Below are 17950 nucleotides of genomic sequence, written 5' to 3' on the forward strand. Positions count from 1 at the left end.
TTTATTTTCCTTTTCATTAGTTTCCACGAATCTTTTTAATTCTATCTAATTTCCTGGCTAATCCAAATTCTGTAACTGTGGCAGAGAATACTGTTCCTGATTCTTTCTTTTGTGTTGAGTTCTTCTTTCTAGTCATTTTGCTCAGTGCAGAGTGGCTGTATAAGCGGGCTGAGTCAAGAATATCAACCACGACCTAAGTAAATTTCACCCTAAATGATTTTGCCGAGGTCAGAGACCAGAAATTGAAAACAAAGATCAGAACTATATAAACAAAAGGACCACTAAAGTGAAAAACAAATTTTAAAACGAAGTAGTAAAAAATAAAAGGCCAAGAATCCCAAAGAAGAAGAGAAAAGAAAAAAAAAAGGAGAAGAGAAGAAAAAAAGCGGGGGGTGGGGAGACTGGGAGATGATGATGGTGTTAAAGTTGTCATGGAGGGAGAATGTAGTCTACCTGGGGTCCTAGAGGGTGATCCTCTTGGTTCTGAGTATATTAAGTTCTGTGTGTTAGAAGATGCTCAGTCCCAAATTTATATAAACCAGAAATACTTGTAGAGGGCCCCAACATGACCACCAAAACATAAATGAGTTAAAAGAGGGGGCAGAATGGGAATGAGGAATCTCACAGAATGAACCAGCACGGTATACCACTGGGTCTGGGTGCATGCTGGTCATGTTTTAGAAGGTATTAACTTCCGCCATTGTAGAATAAAACGAGGCAGAGAAAACAAAAAACACAAAACAAAAAAACATATCTTGTGTATCTCTCAAAATTAAGTTGAGTATGTTGACGGGAATCTAGCAGTGGCAAATATATCTAGGACGTGTAATTGTAGAAATTTGAAAGTCGAAAAGGAAGAGTCTTAAAAATGAAGAGGTGGTAAACTATTGTATTTAAGGTGGGAAAAGAGACAAAAAATCAGAAATTTACAGTCTGATATAAAAATGAGTTGTACTGGAAAAAGGAAGAAAAAAAATAGAGGGCTACCCTCTGGTTCTATAAACTGTAAATCCCTTGACCTCCCCTGGAGTTTTCCAGGGCTGCTCGGTCAAGAACTTGCTCTTCCCCTGTCCTCCCAGCTGGTCTTCTGGGGGAGCAGCTGCTGTGCTGATTCTCAGGTGTGTGCACCTGGGGGAGATGCCCCCCTCCGCCCCCGGGGCCAGGCTCAGTGGGAGCTGTTTACCCCATGAGGCCCCTGTTCCCTGGCAGCCCCGCTCCGTCCCAGGCACTAGGTGACACCAGGAAGAACAACACCACTGGCAGCAGCCAGCTTTCCAGCTCTGGAGTCCGCTCCCCCAGGAACCACCTGCAATCTTCCCTCCGCACTGGCCTGGATGCCCCCGGGGCTGCGGGAGGTGCTGACCTGCACAGTTTGGGGGCGCCGGGTGGCCGGCGTGTCCTCGCTGTCCTGTGACCTGTCTCCCAGGACCCACAGCAGGATCCTTGGCTGTGTCCCCCAACACACTGGGATCTGCGGCCTGAGATGCTGGAATCCTGTTCTGGGGGCCTCTGCTCCCAAAGGCAGCAGGGCGCAGACCCCTGTGCGGAGCCCCCCGACTCACCGGCTTCTCCCCGAGGCCCCGCCGGGTGCGCACCCCAGCCCTTTACCGAGATCGGCATGGTGTGAGGTGCACTCTCCTCCGGGGCACACTTCCTCTGTTAGTGACCCCGGGAGACTGGAGGTGTCCCTGCCCCTCCTGCGGTTCTGCCCGATTTCCCTGCTGAGTGCCTTTCTGTCTTTCTGTCAGGAAGAATCCGGTGTGGATTTTAAAAGTTCCTGCTTCTCCAGGGCTGGGCTTTCCTGTTCAAGAGGCTTTCATAGCCTGGCTTTAGCCCGGCCCCTCACAGGGCCCCTCCCCCACTTGATCCTTTTTTCTTTTTTTCTGCCTTCCTACTTTGTTAGAAGCGGAAAACCTTTCTCTCTGTAGCATTCCAGCTGTTCTCTCTTTAAATCTCAGGTCGAATTCATAGGTTTTCAGGATGGTTTGAAAGTAATCTAGGTAAGTTGGTGGGGCCAGGTGAGTTGAGGACCCTACTCCTCTGCCATCTTCTCAGCTCCAAAAAACATATTTGAAGAAATAATATCTGAAAACCTCCCTAACCTGGGAAAGGACACAGACATCCAGGTCTAGGAGGCACAGAGAACTCCAAACAAGATGAACCCAAAGAGGTCCAAAGAAGGATTATAATAAATTATCAAAAATTAAAGATAGAGAATCATAAAAGTAGTAAGGAAAAACATTACTTAAAAAATGTGTTAACTAACTGTTTATGTTACAATAAGTATTCCAGTCAACAGTAGATTTTGTTTGTAGCTAAGGGTTTAGTAGTTAAGGATTAAGTTACACACAGAGTTTAGAATACAGGGTCTTGGTGCCCCTAACCACTGCATTGTTCAAAGTCAACTGCATATAGAATATTTTATTCAAAAATAGCAGAATATAGATTTTTTTCAAGTGTACATGGAACATCATCCAGGATAGATCACATGTTAAGCCACAAGTCTCAATAAATTTAAGGAGATTCAAATTATTCTCAAGCATTTTTCTGACACATGGTATGAAATTAGAATTACAAAAAAAAAAAAACACTGAAAAAATCCCAACCAACATACTACTAAAAAACTGATGAGTCAACCAAGAAATAAAAAAAAAAAAAAAAACTTAAAAAATGCATAGAGACAGATGTACATGGAAACACAATATTCCAAAATCTATGGGACTCATCAAAAGCAGTTCTAAGAGGCAAGATTATAGTGATACTACCTCAAGAAACAAGAAAAATCTTATATAAATAATCTAAACTTACATGTAAAGAAATAGAGAAAAAAGAAAGCTCAAAGTTAGTAGAAGGAAGAAAATAATAATAAAGATTGAGGTGGAAAAATATGAAATGGAGACAAAAAAAAAACCCACAAAAAACAAACAAACAAACAAACAAAAACAACCCACCCCCACCAACAATAGAAAAGATCAATGAAACTAAGAGTTGGTCCATTTAATGAAGAATTAATAACTATTCTTCTGAAGCTGTTTCAAAGAATAAAAATGGAAGGAAAACTTCCAAACTTCTGTGAAACCAGCATTACCTCCATCCCAAAAACCAGACAAAGACCCCACCAAGATGGAGAATTAGAGACCAATATCACTGATGAACATGGGTGCTAAAATTATCACCAGGATACTGATGCACTGAGACAGAAGAAAGAGAAATTAAAGAATTGATCCCATTTACAATTGCACCAAACCCATAAGATATTTAGGAATAAACCTAACCAAAGAGTTAAAGGATCTGTACTCTAAAAGCTACAGAACCTTTATGAAAGAAACTGAAGAAGGCACAAATAAATAGAAAAATATTCCATGCACATGGATAGGAAGAAAAAATATTTTGAAAATGTCTATGCTACCTTGAGCAATCTAGACATTCAATGCAATCCCTATCAAAATACCAACAACATTTTTCACAGAGATGGGACAAATAATCCTAAAATTTTTATGGGACCAGAAAAGACCCCAAATAGTCAAAGGATTGTTGAAAAAGAAAACCAAAGCTGGTGGCATCACAATGTTAGACCTCAAGCTCAATTACAAAGCTGGAGTCATCAAGACAGTGTGGTACTGGCACAAAAAACAAGACACATAGATTAATGGAACAGAAGAGAGAGTCCAAGAAATAGCCCCTTAATTCTATGGTCAACTAGTCTTTGACAAAGCAGGAAAGAATATCCAATGGAAAAAATTTTCTTCAACAAATAGTCTCGGGAAAATTGGTATGTAGAATGAATGAAACGAACATACATAGAAGAATGAAATGACCATTTTCTTACACCATACAGAAAAATAGACTCAAAATGAATGAAAGACCTAAATGTGAGATAGGAATCCATCTAAATTCACAGGAGAACACAAGCAGAAACCTCTGTGATCTCAACCACAGCAACTTCTTGCTAGACGTATCTCCAAAGGCAAGGTAAACAAAAGCAAAAATGAACTATTGGGGCTTCATCAAGATAAACAGCTTCTGCACAGCAAAGGAAACAGTTGACAAAACCAAAAGACAACTGACAGAATGGAGAAGATACTCGTAAATGTCTTATCAGATAAAGGGTTAGCATCCAAAATCTATAAAGAACTTATCAAACTCAACACGCAAGAAGCAAAAAATCTAGTCAAGAAATGGGCGGAAGACATGAACAGACATTTCTCCAAAGATGATATACAATTGGCTAACAGACACATTTAAAAAAGCTCTATATCATTTGGCATCAGGAAAATACAAATCAAAATCATGAGACACCACCTCACACCAGTCAGAATGGCTAAAATTAACAACTCATGAAACAAAAGATGTTGGTGAGAATGGAGAGAAAGGGAAACCTTCTCACCATTGATGGGAATGCAAGCTGGTACAGCCACTCTGGAAAACAGTACAGAAGCTCCTCAAAAAGTTGAAACTAGAGCTACCCTATGACCCAGCAATTGCACCACTAGGTATTTACCCCAAAAGATACAAATGTAGTTATCTGAAGGGGCACCTGCTCCCCTCTGTTTATAACAGCAATGTCCATAATAGCTAAACTATGGAAAGAGCTGAGATGTCCATCAACAGATGAATGGATAAAGATGATGTGGTATATCACATGTGGTATATATACACAATGGAATACTACTCAGCCATCAAAAAATTAAATCTTGCCATTTTCAATGACATGGATGGAACTAGAGGGTATCATTATAAGCAAAATAACTCAATTAAATGATTTCACTCATATGTGGAATTTAAGAAACAAAATAGAGGAGCATAGGGGAAGGTAGGGGAAAACAAAACAAGATGAAACCAGAGAGGGAGACATACCATAAGAGACTCTTAATTGTAATAAGCAAACTGAGGTTTGGTGTGGGGGAGTGCTTAAGGGGATACAGTAACTGGGTGACGGACATTAAGGAGGGCATGGGTTGTAATGAGCACTGGGTGTTATAGAAGAATGTTGAATCACTGAACTCTACCTCTGAAACTAATAATACATTTTATGTTAATTAATTGAATTTAAATTAAAAAAAAAAAAACCTAGGAGTTCGTTCTTTGAAAAGACAAGCAAAATTGGTAAACTTCTAGCCAGACTCATCAAGGAAAAAAGAGGACCCAAATACATAAAAACAGAAATGAAAGAGGAGCCATTGAAACTGACACCACAGAAATACATAGGAGTATGAAAGACTACTACAAACAATTATATATCAACAATTATTTATTTATTTATTTATTTATGATTTTATTTATTTATTAATGAGAGACACACACACACAGAGGCAGAGACACAGGCAGAAGGAGAAGCAGGCTCCATGTAGGGAGCCTGACATGAGACTCGATCCTGGGTCTCCAGGATCAGGCCCTGGGCTGAAGGCAGGCGCTAAACTGCTGAGCCACCTGGGCTGCCCTATCAACAATTTAGACAACCTAGAAGAAATGAATAAATTCCTAGAAATGTATAATCTTCCAAAATCGAATCAGAAAGAAATAGAAAAAGGGAATAGAATGATTACTGATAACAAAACTGAATCAGTAATCAAAAAATATGACAAATGAAAGTCCAGGACCAGATGACTTTGGAGGTGAATTCTACCAAACATTTAAAAAGAGCTAATACGTATTCTTCTCAAACTATTCCAAAAAACAGAAAAGGAAGAAAAACTCTCAATTTTTTTTATGAAGCCAGTATCACTCTGACACCAAAACCTGACAAGGACACTACAAAACCAGAAAACTATAGACCAACATTTCTGATTAGCATAGATGCAAAATTCTTCAATAAGATATTAGCAAATGGAATTCAATAATACATTTCAAAAATCACAATTAAGTATAATTTATTGCAGGGATGCAAGTATGATTGATATTCACAAATCAGTCATGATAAACCACATCAGTAAGAGAAAGGATAAAAGCCCATAATGATCATCTCAGCAAATGCAGAAAAGAATTTGAAAAAAACCCAACATCCATTCACAATATAAACTCTCAGCAAAGTGGGCTTACGAGGAAACATCTCTCAACATAATAAAGGTCACCCACAGCCAGCATCATACTCAATGGTGAAAAACTGGAATCTTTTTCCACTAAGATTAGGAACAAGACCAGAATATCCACTCTCACCACTTTTATTCAGCATAGTGCTGGAAGTTCTAGCTAGTACCATTATATGATAAAGAAATAGAAGGCATCCAAACTGGCAAAAGAGTAAGTAAAACTATATTTACAGATGACATTTTACTATATATTAAAAATAAATATATATGCCACCAAAAAACTATTAGAACTGATTGCAGAATACTAAATTAACATACAGAAATCAGTTGCATTTCTATACACTAACAGTGAATTAGCAGAAAGAGAAATTTTTAGGAAAACAATTCTATTTACAATTGTACCATAAAGAACAAAATACCTAGGAATTAACCAAAGAGGTAAAACACCTGTACTCTAAAAACTATGACCTGGATGAGAGAAATTGAAGATGACACAAACAAATGGAAAGATATTTCATGTTTATGGATTAAAAGAATTAGTATTGTTGAATATCCATGCTACCCAAAGCAATCTACAGATTTAATTCAATCTCTATCAAAATACCAATGGTATTTTCATAGAACTAGGAAAAATAATTTGGATGGAACCACAGAAGACCCTGAATCACCAAAGCAATCTTGAGAAGGAAGAATAGACCCAGAGGTATCACAATCTCAGATTTCAAACTAGGCTGCAAACTGTAGTAATCAAAACAGCACAGTACTGGCACAAAAATAGACACATAGATCAGTGGAACAAAATAGAGAGCCCAGAAATAAACCCATGCTTGTACGGTCAATTAATCTATGACAAACGAAGCAAGAACATACACTGGGGAAAAGATAGTCTTTTAAATAAATGGTTCTGGAAAACTGGACAGCTACATGCAAAACAATGAAACCCGACCACTTTCTCACACTATAAACAAAAATAAATTCAAAATGGATTAAAGATCTAAATGTGAGACCTAAAGCCATAAAACTCCTAAAAGAAAACTTAGGTGGTAATCTCTTTGACATCAGCCTTAGTAGCACTTTGTTAGATATGTCTCCCGAGGGAAGGGAAACAAAAGCAAAAAATAAACTAGTGGGATTACACCAAAATAAAAAGCATTTGCACAGTAAAGGAAACCTCAACAAAATGAAAAGCCAATCTACTGAATGGGAGAAGATATTTGCTAATGATATATCCAATAAGGAATATCCAAAATATATACAGAAGGGATACCAGGGTGGCTCAGTGGTTCAGCATCTGCCTTCAGCTCAGGGCATGCTCCCGGGGTTATAGGATGGAGTCCCACATTGGGTCCCTGCTTCTCCCTCTGCCTATGTCTCTGCCTCTTACTTTGTATCGCTCATGAATAAATAAATAAAATTATATATATATATATATATCTTATACAATTCAACACCCCCCAATAATCTAATTAAAAATGGGCAGAATACCTGAATAGACATTTTTCCATAGAAGACATATAGATAACAAACAGACACATGAAATGATGCTTAACATCACGAATTGTCAAGGAAATGCAAGTCAAAACCACAGTGAGGTATCTCCTCAAACCTGTAAGAATCACTAGTATCAAAAAGACAAGAAATGACAAGTGCTGGAAGGATGGAGAACCCTGTGCACTACTAGTGGGAATGTAAACTGGTGCAGCAGCTATGGGAAACAGTATGGGAATTCCTAAAAATTTTTTAAAAACTACTATACAATTCAGTGTAATACTACTTTAGGGTATTTATCTAAAGAAAACAAAAACATAAATTTAGAAAGATAAACACATCCCCCATGTCCATTGCAGCCTTATTTACAACAGCCAAGATATGGAAGCAACGTAAGCATCCAACAACAGATGAGTTGGTAAAGGTATGGTATATGGTATACAAATAAAATATTACTCAACCATTAAAAAATAATGATGTTTTGCCATTTGTGAAACATGCATGGGTTTTAGAGGATATTATGCTAATTAAGTCAGATAGAGAAAAACAAATCCTGTGTATGTAGAATCTACTTAACAAAACAAGCAGAAACAGACTCATAAACAAAAAGAACTAACTGTGGTAGGTAGAGGGGAAAGGGTGAGGATGGGCAAAATGGGTAAAGGGGATTAAGAGGTACAAAGTCCCAGTTATAAAATAAACAGTCATGGGGATTGGGAACATGGTCGATAATATAGTAATAACTTTGTATGGTGATGGATGGTAACTAGACTCACTGTAGCAATCATTTTATAATGTATATAAATGTTGCATTACTATGTTATACACCTGAAACTAATATAATATTGTATGTATATCACCTATACTTCAATAAAAAATAAATATATTTGTCATTTGACCCATCAAGTCTACTAAGTTTATACAATGAATACATCATACACACACAATGAAAACATACATTCACACAAAGGCGCTTGTACATGAATATTCATAGCAGCTTTGTTCATAATAGCCTACAACTAGAAATAACATAAATTAACAAATGAAGGGTTAAACAGATCATGGTATATCTAGAAGTCTCTATTCTATACTCTATATACTCTAGTCTATACTCTAGAAGTCTATTTGATAATAAAAGTCAGCAAACTATTGATAAACACATTGTAGATCTCAAAAACATGCTGAGTGAAAGAAGCCAGAGACTCAAAAATATGTACCGTATGATTCCCTAAATCACATCTTAGAAGAGGAAAACTGATCTATAGTGACAGAAGAGATCAATAGTTACTTGTATCTGGTATAAGGGAGTAGGGTATTGATGACAAAGAGGCATTAAGGAACTTTTTTTGGAGTAATGGAAATGTTCCATACCTTGGTTGAGTGATAGTTATACAGATGTATAAGTGTGTCAAAACCCATCAAACTATACAATTATTTGTATATGCATTTAAAATCGATGCATTTATTCTATGTATATGAAGCTTCAACAAAGTTGGTTTTAAAGATAAAGGCAAAAATAAGCTTATAAAAATATTCAAATGCAAAGCTGAAGAAATATTTTATATTGTAAAGACATAAAATATGAGAAGAATTCAAAGCTGAATCCAGATTAGGCCCACCAACCAAGGAAATGGGAAATGGAAGAAAGAAAACAGGACTTTCCTGAGTATAAGGAAGACATAAATCTTCAGTTTAAAATGTTGGTTTATCCCTGACTCCACTTATTACCTGTTCCCCTTATCCTTCCATTCTAATAGAGTCTCAGTGCTTGCTGCAGATCTCTGGGCATCAGTGTTAATTCAGACCCTGTCCTATAGGCCTCTTTCTATGGTGTACACTTATTTATGTAAACTACCCTGGAGAAAGACTGGGAGGAATCAACCCTGTATGCATCTGCCATACTATTGCAGAGTGCTTGGTACCTGGCCTTTTATCTCTGGGTTCCGGGCCTCAAAAATGGTTCATATTTGGAAACTGGACAATGAATCATGACTATATGTTAGAGCAACTGCTGTCAATCTTACAATCTTCCATCCTTGACTTCTTTTGATTACATAGATTGAGCAGCAGCCCTGTTGGTTACCCTTCTATTATTATTTTCCTGAGAGACACTATTTTCTATAGTCAGCTCCTACTATCAATGAGCCCAGTTCTGTAATAGCATATCCTACTGTCAGCCCTGACCCACTAAGAAGTGGCAACAGTCAACTTCTTACTGATGCTAGAGGCTCTCTTACAAAGGAGATCCTTACTGCTTCAGTAAACGGTGTACACTCTGGAACACAGATGTCTGGTGGGTTTTCCAGCCTTCATATTGCACTCACTTAATTTTTTAATTTAAATTAAATTAATTAATATATAGTGTATTAGTTTCAGAGGTAGAGTTCAGTGATTTATCGGTCTTATATACACACCAGGTGCACCCACTTTAGAATGTGTACTTCTCTGAGCCTTTTATTTTCCTCTTCTACCATCTGCTATTGAAATTCTGGTATTTCTATTCCCACTTAGTATGAGCTATTACTTTATTCATGGATTTAAGAGCCACAGTAGGAGATGCTTACACCATCTCTTGATGTCCTTGCCAAATTTTTAAACCATGTATCCTAGAAGAGTTTCTCAAATTAATAAGCTCTCTTTTCAAACAATATTTTCTGATCCTTTGATCCAGAACCCTCAGAAACCATCTATAATATTCCAGTTAGTGTTTATAAAAGACAGCTTGGTCCTGTATCTCCTTTGGGGTATAATCCCTTTTCTTCCTTATCATGCCCAGTATACCTCTGGTTATGTGTGCTGCAACTTAAAGATACAGTGACAAAATAGGTGGTGAGACCAGATCCTGAGGCAGGCACATGTTGTCTTGCATGGGAAAGGCTTCTGCATTGCCTTCAAGTAGAAAAGGAGTGCTAATCCTTAATAGGAAGGAGCAAACTATTTCTGTAGGATTCCTGGAAATCTGGAGATTCGAAATTTTGCAAAGGAAGAGGAGCAATCAACAATCAACCCAGGTGTCCCCATCCCACATGTTATATATAACCTTGGCATAGCAGATCTGTTTAGTTTGAAAGGTTAACCTCCTTTGATGTTCAACTACTCTTACATTCGCTCCTGGTCCTTAATATTTTCAGCTGTTCATGATGAGAGCTTATTTACATGCTATTAAGGAGAACCTCCTCTTTTCACCTCTGGCTTATCTTTTTTCCAAAGCCTCAACTGAGTTAGAAAAGGCACTCAATTCCCCTATCTTTATACTTAGTATTTCCCTATTTTGCCAGTGGCAGAAACCAGTACCAGCTAGTATATTGTCTTTTACTAGTATAGCATCCAACTTCATCGCCTGTGATCATTTTAACACCTGAACTACCACCTTATGCCAATAGCTGTCTTCCACCTAACACCAGCAACACCACCTATCACAGGTTGGATTCTCTAGAAAACAGACTCTAAGGTGGAAATTATCATGCAGGAGGTTCAATAAATGCCGAAGGGAAGAGAAGTCTATAAGACTGGGCAGAAGGAGAAACGGGGATGTGACGCAGTTTGGGTGAAGCTTCAATTGACTCCATGGAGATTTCTGAGGATGAAGCAACCCTTCAGAGCTGTTCACAACTTAATAGAAGGCTGAACCTTTCCACTTCTATGCTTGCAGTCACTGGATATGGACCACCGAAAGGAGGGAGATAACTTTGGGTAAGGTGGCTCTCTTCAGCTAGAAGCACTCCCAGTAGTGGGGCGATAGCTTCTTTATTCCTGAGGGGGAATTTGGGAAGCGCATCAAAATAACCAACCACCTTTCTCTTTTATGGAAGGGCTAAAATTTACTCGGTGTATGTGTGTATCATTGACAGCATGAACAGAAACTATATAGTTATACATACACTTCTAGATGTATGCTACTAGATACAGCTCTAGATATAGATACTTCTATATGCACACACACTTCTGGATATCTTAGAGCTCCAGTCATTGTGATTCCCTTCACCTCTTGGAATTTTCTGGTCAGAAGCATTGCTGTGACCATATTGAGGTTTGTTTCATTCTCTCTCTCTCTCTTTGCAGGCCTTTTTCTTTTCTGTTTTGAATATGTTAATGCTTTCTATCTATCAAATACTTACTATGTACTGGACCTATACTAAGAAATATACAATAAATTTCCTTTTATGAATTTTTTTGAAGATATATTCACTTATTTTAGAGAGAGGGAGAACACACATGTGGGGGTGGGAGAGGGGGAATCTTAAGCACACTTCTCACTGAGCAAGGAGCCCAACACAGGGCTCGGTCCCTGAGATCATGACCAGAGCTGAAAATCCAAAGTCTGGTGCTTAACTGACTAAGCCACCCAGGTGCCCCTCCTTTCATGAATTTTCTAATCATCACTTCATTCCTTTTTAGAAATCTCGAAATCATCATTTTACGCATAAGAAACTAGAGATTTAAGGTGAATGGTGTTTAAGTCCCACAGCTAGTTCTGGTTGATATCTGTGTGAACCCAGGTCTGACTCCACATTTCATAATTTTAATGACTATAATACTATTGGCCTCCTGCTTTTTTTTTTTTTAAATCTCTATCTCCCTCAACTGAGACTTGATAAGTGCATTGTGTGTCACTGTTCTTAACCAAGCCCTGTTACTAACAGCACATGCTCCTAAACAGTACCCTTTTTGAAGCACATTTTATAAAAATCATTTCTCTAAAGTTATGACCATTTTCCTATACATTTCTACAGTATTCAGGGCAAGATTTACCTGTCTTCTAAAAACTCAGCTGAAATTCCCCCTTCCAACAGTATTTTCCCCAGGTATTCCAGACCAAAATAATCTCCCTATGCTTAGTAAAGCTCTCCCACTAAGGAGAATTATTTATTCACATTTTTACTGCTTAGTCTCTTCATTTATGGATCTGTTCTCCTCAACAAACTGTAAACACCACATACATGCTTTTACATTTCTACCCTTCATAATGTATTGCACATAGGGGACATCTCAAAGCACATCACATTAATTTTGTAATAGTGCCATGTGTCATGAATTGCTTAGAAATATGTTTTGGAAAAAAAATAGAAATATGTTTTGGGATCTCATCTTTTTCCTTATTCTCTAATAATGATGCAGCTTTTGTCTTTTCTTAGGTTTCCCATAATGCCAAAATCCTTATCTATTCTATATATTTTTCACTCTGCACTTTGTCTCTTGTGTAACTCTGCTCTGGGAACCCCAGGCAGTTAAGTTTATTAGCAGTGATTAACACAGCTGGTCATTTTCCATATAAGGCTAACATAAAAGGCTCTTATGGATGTGTTCAAACTTTTTTTTAAACTATGATTAAACTCAGCAGATCCAGGGAAAATGTCTTATGACTTATTATATATTGTGATTAAAGATGACTTTTAGAATAGTTTAAAATCTTGCTGTGTAAAGTATGGTCCATGGACCAACAGCATCAATATCACCTCGAAGCCTGTTAGAAACACAGAACCTCATTCCCCACCCAGGTATGTGGAGTCAGAATCTGTCTTCTAACAAAATTTCCAAATGATTGGTATAAATATTTAGGTTTCAGAAATATTGTTTTAAAAAAATTTAATGGTACTGTATATATAAATGGCTATGTCTGTTTTCTAATAATCTCAGCAATACTGAAGGTAGGGAAATGTTAGTATTTCTATGTTACTTTACCACAATACATGCTATTAATAATACAATTCTAATAATTCTAACAATATCAATTCTAATAGTCTCAACAACACTGAAGGTAGGGAAATGTTGGTATTTCTTTGTTAACTTACCCCAAATCATTCTTCTTTTAATCAGTTGCACTAATCTCAGAACCCAAAGCTGTTTGCTTTGAATGCATTCTTTCCAATATCCTAATGCAGGTATAGCAGACAATATCAGCATCTTCCCATCCCTGAGACCATACCATTGCAGAATAAACTGGCTGGATTTAGCCCTGCCCCCACCCCAGCAGTTCTAAAATCAGTGATTGATGGGAGTTGGCATCTAAGGTCCCCACCTCCTTGAGTCCCTAGGTGAGATAATTCTATGGTATGTGTTTTAATATCTCAGAGTTTCTTTGGAGAATTAATCTCCAATTGACCACTATGATAGATGGCTTAATAATTCATCACTTTGGGCCACCTTTCCTACTTCCCTGCACTTCTCAACAAACTATTGATCACTAAATCCTTATTTCAGGTTCCAATTCTAGAGGGAATCAGTATTAAGATAGCAGAAAAGTCAGCTTGGTCTTAGGAAAGAGTCCTCACACAAGAAAAGAAGTACTAAGAAGTGAATAACTTCCTTTTATGTAGTGAATATAGCACCATTAGCAATAGTGAAATTTTTTATAAGACTGATGACAGCTGAAAGATGAGACTCTGTGATCTTTATTAAAATAAAAATGTCATTGGGGAATCCAAGCAAAAAGAGTCAACTTCTTCCCCAGTGGAAAGAGAGAGAGATGTGATTTTCTTCTAAAGGAATCTGTTACATGGATCTTTAGACAGAATCTCTTGTCTTTTGTTTACAACTATTATCTGTGGGAAGATTAAACCAATGTCTTTGGAACATACATACTTTCTGTCCCTAAAGCTTTCATACATAAAAGTAAGAGAAATTGTAACTGAACCAATTTGAGTCACTTGGTGAGTCACAGAAACTGCACCATCACACAAAGAAAACTTCATAGCAAATAAGGTCACAGGGATGGCTTCCAAAGCCATGACTCCTGAGAAAGGGTGAATGGGTGACCTGTTTAGGATGAGGATGAATATTTTATATAGGGAAGCCTTGTCATCCTGTGAAAATGCAGACATAAAATTGCACATGTGCCTCAAGAAAACATGTCTATACATACATTGTATGTCATATAAATGAGGCTGAGGCTTCTCCTTGGGTGGAGATTTTAATATTACAATGAAATAAAGGCAATTGCCAGTCATGGGGGGTGGGATCATTCCACAGTCCATCTGTGGCAGGCCTTTGAGAGGAGGAGGAAGAGGGGGGTATCTCAAAGGGTCTGGGTGGTCTTGTCAGGGCAGTTTCCATCCTTTGAGATGTGGTTTCAGGATTCATTTGCCTGAGTTAAGAGGTAAGCCAGAAAGAAGAGCTTAAGGAAAAATATAAGAAAAAAATTAGTGAGTACAAACAGGTAGGTAGTAAAAGTTAGGTCTTGGGGTCTAGTGGGTGACAAAATCTCACTGTGTAAATTGAATATCTCATTGTGATTGTGGCATAAATAAACAGCGAAGGGAGCGAGCCATTTGAGCTAGTTGTTCTGTATCAGGCAAGCAAACAGACTGTGTTCCTAATGGCATCTTGTATTTACCATACGTTAACTGTGTCTGGCACTGGTCTAAGGGACTGACAGCCACTATCTTGTTTAACCCTTACAGCAACCCTGTGAAGCAAATGCTATCACTGTCCATATATCACCAGTGAGGAAGTTGGGGACAAAATGGGAATAAGTGACTGCCTAGTTCTTGCACCTAGCAAGTCCTGGAGCCTGGCTTTGAACCTTGGCAGTCAGACTCTAGAACCCAAATTCTTTTTTTTTTTTTAATAAATTTATTTTTTATTGGTGTTCAATTTACCAACATACAGAATAACACCCAGTGCTCATCCTGTCAAGTGCCCCCTCCAGTGCCCATCACCCATTCACCCCACCCCACCCCCGCCCTCCTCCCCTTCCAGAACTCAAATTCTTAATTACAAAGGAGAGCCTCCTCCCCCGCTTTGTGCTCTCAGAAGTAGATGAAACAGATATTGGGCTGAAGGGCTCCCAGTGGAGAAGTGAAAGGGGAAAGGCCGAGTCCCCAGTGGTGCAATCCTTAGTGCAGCAAAGTTCCCCATTCCCCCAGGGGTGGGGGATGGGGTAGGGGCAGCAGAAAATAAACAGCCACAGACCGTGAAGAGCCCAAGCGGGATTTTCCTGGGTCCATTTTGCTTCACAAGCACATTTTCCATGGATTTTCACCAGGCCGAGTCAGGTTGTCAATGGTCTTCAAACTGTTGCACTGAGTTTGCTGGTCAGCTGACAGATTCAAAGATCTGGGGAGAGGACTCAGTGGAGGGGCTCAGGTTCCCACTGATTAAAACTTGGGTACCTGTACTTTCACTTGTTTTAGTCTGCATACAGGAATGATGAGTAAGAATCTGTTTGCAAAAAGAAAATTAGTTTCTACAGCTAAAATTAAAAATTTAAAAACCATTGCTCTGTCACTTCAAAACAACTGCAAGAAAATGAATTAGCTGTAAGTGGATCACATGTCCCTCCCCTTCCCAAATACAACTCCTGTTCAGCTGGGTCAACAGAGAAAAGATGATATTGGCATTTAGTGTTGGTGGAACCCTTGACAGAACATATTTGAATCTTCTCCATGCCAAAGGCTCACTGTGAGTTTGCTCTAGCTTAAGAAAGTTTCTTTTAGGGGTGCTGGGTGGCTCAGTTGGCTAAGAATCTGCCTTCAGCTCAGGTCATGATCTTGGGGTCCTGGGATGGAACCCTGGGTTGGGCTCCTTGTTCAGTGGGGAGTCTGCTTCTCCCCCTGCCCCTCCCCCTGACTTGTGCCATCTCTGTTTCTTTCTCAAATGAATAAAATATTTTTAAAACTTATATATATATATATATATATCCATATAGGACCATCTCAGATACATTTACAAATGACATTCCTTTCATTCAACACCTGGAATTAACTGTTCCTTCCTCTGCTTTCCTTTCCTGAAGCATCCAACAATTATTTGACTATCTATTATGCATAAAACACAATAGAGCCTACTCTAAAAAGGATTTACAATCTTATTGATAACAGGACCTAAGCAATTGTAATTGTCACTTACACCTCCTGTTACAGAGAAAGGAGAGAATCCCATGGCTGTAAGAAATGAAAAAAAAAAAAAAAACAGAAAAGAAGGGCAGCTGGATTTGGCTTTAAATACTTTCAGTCCAGGAGCATCTGGGTGGCTCAGTCAGTTAAGCATCCAATTCATGATTTCAGCTCAGGTCATGATCTCAGGGTTGTGAGATGGAGCTCTGCACCAGGCCCTGTGCTGGGCATGGAGCCTTAAGATTCTCTCCCACTCCCTCTGCCCTTCCCCCATCTCTCTCTCCCTCTCTCTCTCTCTCTTTCCCCCACACACCGTGTCTTCTAAAAAGAGGAAAGAAAAAGAGAAAGAAAGAAAAAAAGAAAGAAAGAAAGAAAGAAAGAAAGAAAGAAAGAAAGAAAGAAGAAAGAAAGAAGAAAGAAAGAAAGAAGAAAGAAAGAGAAAGAAAGAAAGAAAGAAAGAAAGAAAGAAAGAAAGAAAGAAAGAAAGAAAGAAAGAAAGAAGAAGAAAGAAAGAAAGAAAGAAGAAAGAAAGAAAGAAAGAAAGAAAGAAAGAAAGAAAGAAAGAAAGAAAGAAAGAAAGAAAGAAAAAGAAATGCAGTCTACTGAGTGGATATGTAATTAGTTTCCTAAGAGGAGATGAAATAACTGCTTCATAGAAACAGGAACAAATCCCATGTACTTTGAAAAGCCTTCTTTGAGGGCAAGAACTTGGTTTTTAAATATTTTCCTGGAAGACTCTCATATCCCACACACTCTTCAACATCTGGGCCTATGTGTCAAATTCCATAGACCTTTGTTTATGATTCAGATGGACTTTTTTTTTTTTTTTAAGATTTTACTCATTTATTCATCACACACACACACACACACACACACACACACACACAGAGGCAGAGACACAGGCAGAGGGAGAAGCAGGCTCCACGCAGGGAGCCCGATGCGGGACCTGATCCCGGGACTCCAGGATCACACCCTGGGCCGAAGGCAGGCGCTAAACCGCTGAGCCACCCAGGGATCCCCCAGACGGACTTCTGTATGATTCAGCTCATGTTTGACAATGACAGTACACCTTCCTTATTGATATAATTCTAATAAGAATGCATCAGCAAGCAGTGTTCATGGAAGAGTCCACTTGTATAGCCCTCTGGGATAATCCAATTATTTACTATGAAATGAATATATTTAAAATTTTCTAAAATACCCAGAGCTAGAGATGTATGTCCCTACCTCCTGTTTATCAGTCCATTCAGGGGGTTAAAAAAGTATACCTGTTGGACAACAAACTGGTGGTTGCTTGAAGGGAGCTGGGGGGATGGGCAAAATAGCTGAAGGGGATTCAGAGGTACAAAGTTCCAATTATTAAATAAATAAGTCACAGAGATGAAAAGTATATGAATATGACTATGAATATAATCAACAGTAGGGATGCCTGGGTGCCTCAGTTGTTGAGCGTCTGCCTTCGGCTCAGGGCATGATCCTGGAGTCTTGGAATCGAGTCCCACATCAGGCTGCCTGCATGGAGCCTGCTTCTCCCTCTGCCTATATCTCCGCCTCTCTCTCTCTGTGTCTCATGAATAAATAAATAAAATCTTTTTAAAA

At 38.5% G+C, this 17950-nt stretch overlaps 1 long non-coding RNA gene across 1 annotated transcript in view; it reads left to right on the top strand.

Annotated features, from left to right (window-relative positions):
• LOC144304131 (uncharacterized) overlaps nucleotides 1–11205 on the top strand; it is a 138936-nt gene extending 127731 nt beyond the window's left edge. The window contains exon 5 of the long non-coding RNA XR_013371096.1: nucleotides 10987–11205. This is a non-coding gene — a long non-coding RNA (uncharacterized LOC144304131). The remainder of the gene's footprint in view (nucleotides 1–10986) is intronic.
• The last annotated feature ends 6745 nt before the right edge of the window (nucleotides 11206–17950 follow it).

This window comes from Canis aureus, chromosome 33 (genome assembly GCF_053574225.1).
Source record: "Canis aureus isolate CA01 chromosome 33, VMU_Caureus_v.1.0, whole genome shotgun sequence".
In the NCBI taxonomy this organism is placed as follows: Eukaryota; Metazoa; Chordata; class Mammalia; order Carnivora; family Canidae; genus Canis; species Canis aureus.